Source organism: Delphinus delphis, chromosome 6 (genome assembly GCF_949987515.2).
Source record: "Delphinus delphis chromosome 6, mDelDel1.2, whole genome shotgun sequence".
Taxonomy (NCBI): domain Eukaryota; kingdom Metazoa; phylum Chordata; class Mammalia; order Artiodactyla; family Delphinidae; genus Delphinus; species Delphinus delphis.
The window spans coordinates 71,824,595-71,834,489 of NC_082688.1; the positions used below are offsets into that span (position 1 = coordinate 71,824,595).

The following is a 9,895-nucleotide window of genomic DNA, read 5'->3' on the forward strand; positions in this document are numbered from 1 at the left end:
TGAACCAAGTTTTTCTCTGGACATATGCCTAGGAGTGGGATTGCTGGATCATATGGTAGCTCTATTTTTAGTTTTTTAAGGAACCACCATACTGTTCTCCATAGTGGCTGTACCAATTTACATTCCCACCAACAGTGTAGGAGAGTTCCCTCTTCTCCCCACCCTCTCCAGCACTTACTGTTTATAGACTTTGTTGATGGCCATTCTGACTGGTGTGAGGTGAAATCTCATTGTAGTTTTTATTCGCATTTCTCTAATAATTAGTGATGTTGAACATCTTTTCCTGTGGCTCTTGGCTATCTGTATGTCGTCTTTGGCGAAGTGTCTATTTAGGTCTTCTGCCCATATTTGACTGGGTTGTTTGTTTTTATGGTATTGAACCGCATGAGCTCTTTGTAAATTTGGAGACTAATCCTTTGTCAGTCACATCATTTGCAAATGTTTTCTCCCATTCTGTTGGTTGTCTTTTCGTTTTGTTTATGGTTTCCTTTGCTGTGCAAAAGCTTCTGAGTTTAATTACGTCACATTTGTTTATTTTTGTTTTTATTTCCATTACTCTGGGAGATGAATCAAAAAATGTATTGCTGTGATTTATGTCAGAGAGTGTTCTGCCTATGTTTTCCTCTAAGAGTTTTAGAGTGTCCAGTCTTACATTTAAGTCTTTAATCCATTTGGAGTTTATTTTTGTGTATGGTGTTAAGGAGTGTTCTAATTTCATTCTTTTACATGTAGCTGTCCAGTTTTCCCAGCACCACTTATTGAAGAGACTGTCTTTCCTTCATTGTATAGTCTTGCCTCCTTTGTTGTAGGTTCATTGACCACAGGTGTGTGAGTTTATCTCTGGGCTTTCTATCCTGTTCCACTGATCTATATTTCTGTTTTTGTGCCAGTATCATATTGTTTTGATTACTGTAGATTTGTAATATAGTCTGAAGTCAGGGATCCTGATTCCTCCAGCTCCATTTTTTTTCTCAGGATTGCTTTAGCTATCTGGGGTCTTTTGTATCTCCATACAAATTCTAAAATTTTTTTGTTCTAGTTCTGTGAAAAAATGCCATTGATAATTTGATAGGGATTGCATTGAATCTGTAGATTGCCTTGGGTAAGATAGTCATTTTGTCAGTATTTACTCCTGCAATCCAAGAACATGATATATCTTTCCATCTTTGTGTTGTCTTTGATGTTTTCTTCAGCATCTTATAGTTTTCAGAGTACAGGTCTTTTGTCTCCTTAAGTAGGTTTATACCTAGGTATTTTATTCTTTTTGATGTGATGGTAAATGGGATTGTTTCTTTAATTTCTCTTTCTTATCTATCATTGTTAGTATATAGAAATGCAATAGATTTCTGTGTATTAATTATGTATCTTGTCATTTTGCCAAATTCATTGATGAGCTCTAGTAGTTTTCTGGTAGCATTTTTAAGATTTTCTATGTATAGTATCATACTGCAAACAGTGACAGTTTTACTTCTTTTCCAATTTGGATTCTTTTTATTTCTTCTTCTTCTCTGATTGCCGTGGCTAGGGCTTCCAAAACTATGTTGAACAAAAGTTGCGAAAATGAACATCCTTGTCTTATTCCTGATCTTAGAGGAAATGTTTTCAGCTTTTCACCATTGAGTATGATGTTAGCTGTAGGTTTGTCATATATGGCTTTTATTATGTTGAGGTATGTTCCTTTTATGCCTGCTTTCTAGAGAGTTTTTATTATAAATGGGTGTTGAATTTTGTTAAAAGCTTTTTCTGCCTTTATTGAAATGATCATATGGTTTCTATTCAATTTGTTGATGTGGTGTATCACACTGATTGATTTGCAGATATTGAAAAATCCTTGTATCCCTGGGATAGTGAGATCAAGTGTATGATCATGGTGTATGATCCTTTTAATGTATTTTTGAATTCAGATTGCTAGTATTTTGTTGAGGATTTTTATGCCTATGTTCATCAGTGATATTGGCCTGTAATTTTCTTTTTCGTGTGTATGGTTTCTTTGCCTGGTTTTGGTATCAGGGTGATAGTGGCCTTGTAGAATGAGTTTGGGAGTATTCCTTCCTCTTCAATTCTTTTGAATAGTTTTAGAGGGATAGGTGTTAATTGATTTAAAAGATAAGTTTTTTTTTTAAGAATAAGAAAAGCAAAATTATTTTTTCTCTCTCTTGTCTTTAGGGAGATCCAAATTTCTGACCTGTATTATCTACTTTCTGCATGAAAATCTTTTTTTGGATTTCAGGGCAAGTCTGATGATGAATTCCCTCAGTTTTAGCTTGTCTTGGAAATTCCATATTTCTTCTTCCCTTATAAAGAATGATTTCACTTAATATAGAATTATAGATTGGAGGTTTTCTCTTTCAACACTTCAAATATTTCACTCCAGTCTCTTCTTTATTATATGATTTCCAATGAGAAGTCCACTGTCATTCTTATACTTGCCCCTCTATTCATAAGTTTTTACTTTTTCCCCTCTGATATCTTTAAGATTTTCTTATTGTATTCAGTCTTCTACAGTTTTAATGTGATATGCCTAGGGGGGTGTGTGTGTGTGTGTGTGTGTGTGTGTGTGTGCGCGCATGTGAATGGGGGGAGGTGGTTTATCATTATTTTACTTTGTGTTTGTTGAGCTTCCTGGACCTGTGGTTTGGTATCTGTCATCAGTTTTGAAGGTACTTGGAAAATTCAGTTGCGTTCAATTATGTGTTCATTACACCTTTTGAAATTGTCTCACAGTTTCTACACATTCCATTCTGTTTTTTAAATTCATTGTTCTCTTTGCACTTCAGTTAATAATTTCTTTTGACCTATCTGCAAAAATCACTGGTTCATTCCTCAGCTGTGCCAAGTTTATCGATAAATCCATCAAGTACTTTCTTCATTTCTGTTCTACTTTTTGTGATTTCTAGAATTTCCTTTTGATTCTTTCTTGGATTATACATCTTGCTTACATTACCCATGTGTTCTTGCATGTTGTCATTAAAATCCTTAACATATGAATCATAGTTATTTTAAATTCCCTTTCTGATAGTCCCCAAATCCATGGTTTATCTAGTTCTTGTTCTGATGATTGCTTTAGCTCTTACAACTGTTTTTTCTCTCATATATCTTATAATTATTTTGTTGCTGATGAAAGTTAGATGTGTTTTAGGTTAAAACATAAATAATAGGTAATGGAATTGAGGTATATAGGTATTTGGTTTGAGAATTTATGTAAGCTGGTTAGGAGTTTGGTTGTGTTTAATATTTGCTCTAGCTTTAGGTGCTAAAGTCTTCACATTCCTCTAGTGTCTGCATTTTGTCTCCCTATTTGACTTTGGGCTTCCATAAGTACTCCACCTTTCAGAGTTTGTGTCTTGCTGCTCATTCAGCTGCAATCCACTGTTATTATACTGGAGCCCTGTTTGTCTTGTGGTATTTTATGGGGAAGGGGGAGCATTCTATAATCTTAAGATTAAATCTGTTTTGCACAGCCTGTGTCTTGGGGCTGTGACTTTCATAAGTGTTTTTCCATTGGTGTAGCTTTCCTCCAATACCCCACTTTCAACTGTTTTTTCTTGGCTGCAGCATTCTCAATCTATTTTTTTGAGGCCTGGTCCCCTGTTCACTATGTTTTCATATCCTTAGGTTAGACCAGAAGGCTAGAAGTGACTGGAGTGAGAGGCATGCACTTCCCCAGCAGGAAAAGTGTTCTAGAAGGCTTTTCACCTGGAGTGTAGATCTTTATTATGGAGAAATCTCTAGCCATATTTCACAGTAATTACTCTTTCCTTCCCCCTGCCAGAGCCATGATGGGATCTTTCTCAGATCTTCACCATGAGAACCTGGTGAGTTTCCAGGTAGTAAAACCCATGAAAGTGTGTCCTCTAGCCCCTAAGACTGCAGTCTTCAGGAGCTTCTCACTCTCCAGCTATTCCACCCACAGCCTCCAGCAGTTCATCAAAATGCCATTTAAGTATTACTACCAATTCATGGCTCCAGTGGGTTTCTGATCCAGGTAAGAAGATCTTGGCTGTGTGTCTCTGGATGAGCCTATTTCTCCAGCTTTCAGTATTATAGTTTCCCCTGCAACCTCAGTTCTCTCTGATGGTCCCAAGAAAAGTAATTTTCAGTTTTTCCAGGTTTTAATTGTTATAAGGACAGGAATGATAACTTCTAAGCTCTTTACTCTGTTGGAGTTGAAACTGAGAGTCCAAGGAGACAATTTTCCCATGGCTGGAACATAGGAGTTATAACTAAGGTAAGGGAGGCAAGGCAAGGAAAATAGGTGTGGTCATGCTTCTCCAAGGCTTTTTGTGCCATGCTGAAAGTTTGGACTATGTGCTGCAGGTCAGAAATGTGAAACCACAGAAGAGTTTTGGCTGGGTAGTGACACAGCTGGAAGGATTACACTGATGTTAGAGTAGGAGTGCTTCTCCTGGGGACCAGAGGCACAGATATGATCTGGTGAGACACAATTGCGTGACACAAATGTATCCCATTTAGGTATCTTAGGTGCATTTGATGTTATTGTTATTTCAACAGGGCACAGTCACTGTTTACTTTAATTGAACTAGAAAGAAAGCTTTTTGTGTTCTGTTCTGCACTGCTTTCTCAATGACCTGGACATAGCACATACTTAAGCAGCAATTGAACTGAGTCAGCTGAATCATTCAGGAGTCTCAATGCAATTCCAGCCCAAGTTACCTATAGTGGCTATGTTGTTAGAAATATAGGTTAGAGGTAGATTTATATATTATTCTCTAAAACCTTTATAAAGTCATGTTAATTTCATACTTTGGGGTAAAAAGGAGGCAAAAAGGGATAGTTCCTGTCCTGCTGCTTTTTCGGGGACAATTATGTGCAAAGCTCTGGAGAAGACAATTTATAACAGCATATATATTTATGCTGTTAATTTAACACAAATGATTTCATACACATGAATCAACAGTTCTGATACAGTGGTACATTTTCCTAGCCAAGCCCAGGAAATCATTGTATCAATGATTAGGCAGGTATGCAGTTATCTATAATACCAATCAGATTGTGATGAATGAGAAAATACTAATAAGGTAATAAAAGCCATGTAAGTACCTTCCTTTGAGTTTTAACTATGTAGCCAAGACCTATGCTAAGTGTTTTGTATCCATGATCACAGTCAATCTTTACAGCAACTCTGACATGTTGATATGATTATACCCACTTTATAAAAGAGAAATAGGAGGTTCAGAGTCCTTAAGTGTTTTGTCCAAGGTCAGAGTGAGCAGAGGAACCAGGATTGGAAATGAGATCTTTCTGGCTCCCAAGCTTTTGCTTCCATCTGTTCACTCTACATTAAGGTATGGGAACACAGAAAGTGTGATTAATTCTATCTGGATGAGTAAGAAAAGCTTCACAGAGAAGGTGGCATTTAAACTAGATTTTGACAGAGGAGTTGGATACTGCCAGGATGAAAATGAAGAAAGAATCATATAAAACAGAAGAAAGAACAAGGGAAAAGTTATGGAAGAGTTCAAGGTTGATGAAACGTGTGGTATGGCAGGAGCGTGGTACATGGATGGGATCTGTGGGTAAAGAGGCCTGACCTGGATGGGGCTGAAAATAGAAGATGAAGGGCATTTGCTGCCATGCTAAGGCATGAATTATGAACCATGGAAGGATTTTGGAACATAAGAGTTAGTGACCTGATAAAATCTGGGTTTTATCAAGGTTATGCTGGAGGCATGTGGAAGATGAAGTGCAGGGAAGCAAGCCTGGAGGCAGGGAGATCTTTTTGAAAGCTGTTATGAAATACAGGAAAAAGAAGTTAAAGATCTATTTCTTAATAAGTCAAAAAAGTAAAATAAATAAATAAATTATCTATCTATCTATCTATCTATCTATATATATATATATATATATATATATATATACAGGATCAGAATACTTTAAGTTTCTTTATAAGAAGAAACTTTTGATTCCCCTGAAATTTCTAACAATTCAAGCGCTCAGCTATAAGTTGAAATGGTTTCAATGCCTGGGTGACAGAAGAATTAATCCCAGGCTCCATGTTCTGAATACTAGAGAGGAAGTCCTCCAATTTCTCCTGAATTCAACACAAAAAAGAACAAAAAATATTGTTCCAGATTAGTCATGCCCAGGGTATTAGTCAACATTCACTTATTATTTTAGAGATTAATTACTCAGTTTCTGCACTGTGCTAGGTATTCCTTTATTGAAGGAATTTATTGAGCACCTGCTAGATATCAAGCACTGTGGTAGGCATTAGAGAAAGAGTGGCGAACAACATAGATATGGAGTCTGCTTCCAGAGGGTTTATTATCTAACAGATTTGGGGTGTGGTAGGAAAATGCCCCAACTTTGAGAAAAAAAAAGCATACCAAAGTTTAAAAAAACACAGAGCCAAATTCTTTCCAGAGCTGATCTCATTCTGCATGCATACATTATTTGTTCCCTACTCTTTTGTATCCAAACCACTGCCCTCTTCTTCTGGTTTACTATTTCTTTCAGGTTTTCTTCAGATGTGGCAAGTTTTGGGCCCATTACTTTGCTATGTAGCTCATACCTTGATCCATGTTACTCAGGCTGTCTACTAACTGTCATGAGCTGACTGACCTGGTCAAAGGATCCTCTTATAAACAGAAAACTCCCTTCTCCTCCCTCAAGGTAGACTCCTGGTTCTTGGCACTAGACACTTAATCTTGATGGTCTTCAGACTCATGTTGTTTTCCTTAAATGACACTGGAGCTCAGGATCCTAAACTTTGAAAGTTAAAATATGTCTGCTAATCACAATATCTTTTTACACCCATTTTTGTGAAAATTTAAATAAATTCCATTCTTCCAAAATGTTACAATCCTAAAATGTGTTTAGAAAGAACAGCTAATAAAGCCCATTTCTGTGATAGAAGGAAGTCAAAACAAATCTCATGTTTAATCCATGTCTTTGAAGTTCTTTTACAAAACACAGACACATTTCTTTGTTAGTGATCAGGCTAGAAGGGGTGTGAAAACAAAATGTAGCATAGAACTGAGGTGAGAAGTTTGGGTAAAATCCAGACATTCATTAGTAAGTATCAATGAAATATTGCACAGAACTGGTCATAAGGGACTTCTGCATTTCTGGAGAGGTCAGTGATGGAAATGAATAGTGGGCAGAGTCTGAGAAAATGGTTAAGCCGATTATCTGTCACAGGAAAGTACAGATTCCCTCAGCCAAGACCTCTTTTAATTGGCAACTGGTCTGTTTGGGATTGGATCAGCCTCTCATCAAGTAAAGGCAGACCATCATAGATGGGCCATCTGCTCCATTTCCTGCACAATGGCACTTGTTCAGTTCTTACCTTTAGAACCTGCTCCTCTTGATGAGATAAACAATATGTTTGAAGCACCAGAGATGCTGTGCAGCTTAGCAGAGAAATGATGTTTTATGAAGTGTCATCCTGTGCAGCCATCTGCAGAGAATCACATTTGACCATCCTTGGGGACTATTCCATTAATCCTGAGTTCTGATTCCATCCACTGAAAACTGTCAATTTTTTCTTGTTTTAAAAATAGCATACTTCACTGCCCCTTTTCTTAGATGGAAAAAGGGTTTTCTATTATACAGTGACTCATGGATAAAAGTCAGAGTTACTAGAGATGAATTATTTAATGAGAATATGATATAAAAAATGATAATGCCTCAAGAGTTAGTTATAAATCTCTTTTCTGCCTCCTGTGAATTATTGGGAAATATGAACTACCCCACCTCAAGATTAGCTAGGAATTGAGGCAGTATAAATAAATGTTATAAAAAGACTTGTACTTACATTGGTCATTAACACATAATTTAAAACATGTAAAAAGCTTAATTTCTACAAATGATGTAGTGAAATATATATAGTATTTAACACCGACAGTAAATGCATTTTGTCATTTTAATCCACTTCTGTATGTATATATTCTTAAAACAGATATTTTGTCACATAACCATAATACTATTATTACACCTAAAAAAGACCCCAATAATTCCCTAATAGCTTAGAATGCCTAATCCATGTTAAAATGTCTTCAGTGGTATAAAAAATATGTTTTTAGTTATTTTTTCTCAAAAAAAGATTTACTCATTGCATATGGTTGTTATGGCTCTTAAGCATCTCCTTAACTATTAGTCTAGAATAGTCTTTCTTTCCCTTTTTTCTCACATGCCATTGACTTGTTGAAAAAATTGGACCAGTTGTCTTTTACGACTGGATTTACTTACAGTGGCACAATTTTACTTGCTCCTGCATGATCCACATTATGGCAGAATGAACTTAGATATAAACGCATGACTGGATCACATTAAATTTTTTCCCTAAACCTCATAAATGGTACTGTGTACCTCAAATTCACAGCTAGAAACATATAAAATGTCCAGTATTCTAATGTTTGGTAATGCTGAATGCTTCTTGGTCACTTCAACTTTTCTCTTAATAGTTTTACTGTGCATTCATGACAATTTTTTGAAAATGTTTTTTCAAACTTGCAAAATGGCGAGTTTCTAATTCTAACATTCCTCATGTGTTTGTTAGCTATAAGTATTCTATATAGAAAAATTGCCAATCATCTACTTGGTCAAGAGGGTATGAGCTATGGTGGACTTGGTTTCAATCTTTTCCCAGAGAACTTCCTCCTTCCTTTTTGTGGGTAATGGGAATTAGAGATCACAATCTGGGTTCTAGGGTTGCTCATTGCGCCTCACTTTCCACTGCTTCCAGGTCTTTTTTAAAACAAAAGAGATGAACTAATTTTACATTAATATTTCTAATTCAATTTTGAGATGTAGGGTTTTTATTTCTAGGACTTTTGTCTCTCAAACTGAAAATCCTTATTCTCACCAACATTAAAACAATTACTTACTCAACTTATCCAAGTACCTATAATGGTTTAAAAATAGAAAAACTAATAGTAGTACTAAAATTAAGCCTACAGAATATAGTTAAAAATCTCCATTTTCCTAGTTAGGAATAAGAAGTTAGCATTAGTTTCTCACATACACACACACACACACACAGATGCATCTTAATTTCCTTTTCTGTGTTCTCTTCATATCTCTTGTCAATTTTTGTATTAAGAACTTGATCATTTTCTTCTCAATTATGAGTGCTTGAAATAATAAGGATATCAAAACTCTAAGTTGCAAACATTCTTCTAAGTTTGTCATTAATCTTTTTTTTTTTTTGAAGTGAACATAACCTCAAGATTTTATTGTCTTCATAGTAAAACAAGAGGTGAAACTTAGAATTGGATCACTTGGCCCTCTATTTTCTTATCTCCTCCCAGTTCAAAATGCTTACATCTCTCTTAGATCTGCAGCTGGGCTCAACACATTCAAGCCTGAGCACAATATTCTTTATAGTTTTAGCCTTTTTCTGGAAAACTGGCTTAGTCCGCCTACCATAATAATTCAGCTTCCTGTCAAATCCTCCTTCCCTGGGCATATAGAAAATCCTTACCTTTTTGTGTACGGTGCCACTTTGTGGGGTTGGTGCTTGCCATATGTCTTACAGAAAGTCCAGCAAGTTTTAGGAACATTTACCATGTTGGTTGGGACACTATCATCATGGAAAGAAAGCTCATCTACTTTTTCACTCTGTATATAGTGTTTCATTATGCAAATTTTTTAGTTTTTAATTTTGATGTAGTTAAATTTGTCAAGTCGTTCCTCTGTTGCTTCTAGATTTTGAATCAGAGGAAAATTATATCTGCCCTTGCCTTATAAAGGAATGCATTCATGTTTTTTCCTCCTATGTAGTTTCTTATTCTGATCCACTTAATATTCATACAGGTGTACAGTGTGAAGAACAGACTCAGTTTTATCTTTTTCCATATGGCTCCTCAGTCGGCACAGCACTGTTTTATTAAAATCTATTTTAGACCTTTACTTCTGGATGGAATGGACTGGC

General features: G+C 35.9%; 1 pseudogene; it reads right to left on the reverse strand.

Moving 5' to 3' along the window:
- Positions 1-9,227: 9,227 nt before the first annotated feature.
- Positions 9,228-9,531, reverse strand: LOC132426689 (large ribosomal subunit protein eL42-like; annotated as a pseudogene).
- Between the last annotated feature and the right edge of the window lie 364 nt (positions 9,532-9,895).